The sequence below is a fragment of the Nematolebias whitei genome, chromosome 2 (assembly GCF_014905685.2).
Source record: "Nematolebias whitei isolate Nwh7 chromosome 2, NemWhi1, whole genome shotgun sequence".
In the NCBI taxonomy this organism is placed as follows: Eukaryota; Metazoa; Chordata; class Actinopteri; order Cyprinodontiformes; family Rivulidae; genus Nematolebias; species Nematolebias whitei.
Genome location: NC_056499.1, coordinates 25,619,423 through 25,620,789, shown reverse-complemented (window position 1 = coordinate 25,620,789; position 1,367 = coordinate 25,619,423).

Sequence of the window (1,367 nt, the reverse complement as noted above, 5' to 3'; positions counted from 1 at the left end):
TTAAAATGATTCATTTTCTTTATTCTAACAAAACCAAGAGCTCATCCACCTTAAGGGATCAGGGGTGTCACTATGCCGAGGCTCATCCGATAAAAATTAAGTCTACAGTTTTTATTTTTTACTTTTTTCTTTGTGTTTTGTCTTGTTTTTGTTTGCTTGTATGGTACGACGGAGCTTTAGGGCCACGCTAAGAAAAAAAAAATTAAAAGCCATAAAATTACAAGAATAGTCGAATAATGTCATAATATTATGAGAATAAAGTCATATGAGTCTTTTTGCAGCTCTCGTGGGTTTATTTTTTGTTTGTTTGTTTGTTTTTTTCACGAGTCGGCTCCAGGACACAACCTTTTTTTTTAACAGCTCTTGTTTATTTATTTATTTATTTTTGTTTCCATGAGTTGGATCCACAATGTGACCTGTCAATCAATCCAGTAGGCGTGTCAACAAATGACCAATCTGCAGCTAAATGAGTTGTAATATTATCCGAACTCCGACACAATAAAGCAGGGTTTACCGCATTTTAACTGTGGTAAAATGAAGAATTTTGAGCATCTTGTTAAGTTATACTTTGGTACTGGTTTTACAAAAAAAGGAGATGGTTAATCTGTTAGCACATCAGCATCAGATTATTATCAGTATCACGACTTTGAACCTGTTTACTGACTCTGATAGGCTGCAGCGTAGCTCTCTGCAGGTAAGGAGCACTGAGCTTCGGATTGGTCACTTGCTGACACGCCTACTGAATTGATTGACAGGTCGCATTGTGGATCCGACTCATGGAAACAAAAATAAATAAATAAACAAGAGCTGTTAAAAAAAAAAGGTCTCGTACGACTTTGTTCTCATAATATTAAGACTTTATTTGATTTTATTCTCGTGATACTAGGACTTTATTTGCGTCATTTTATGACTTTTATATTTTTTTCTAAGTGTGGCAATGTATTTTTTATTTTTTTTCTTCTTAGCATGGCCCTAGAGCTCCGTTGTAATATGGAGGAGAAAAGATGGGGGGTGGGTGGGGGGGGGGGGGACAAATATACTATCAGTAAAGGATTTAGCAATACTTGAGTTTTAAATTTTAAAATGACCATTACTTCAAGAAATGTTACCTTCACATTGTTTGTTTTCTCAGTCATCCAGGTATATAACAACAAAAAAGGTTGAATCATGTCATCTGGACTTTGTTTTTTTTGTTAAAAAGAAACGTTTCGCCCCTCATCCAAGAGGCTTCATCAGTCTGAGGCCTAGCCATCTGGTATTACCCAGAAGCCACCCTGACTCTTGTGTTTCAAGCCTGCCTCAGATACCCCTGAAGTCTGGCCTTTTCACTAATGGTTTCAAAAACACAAAGTTTGTTTTCTCAGTCA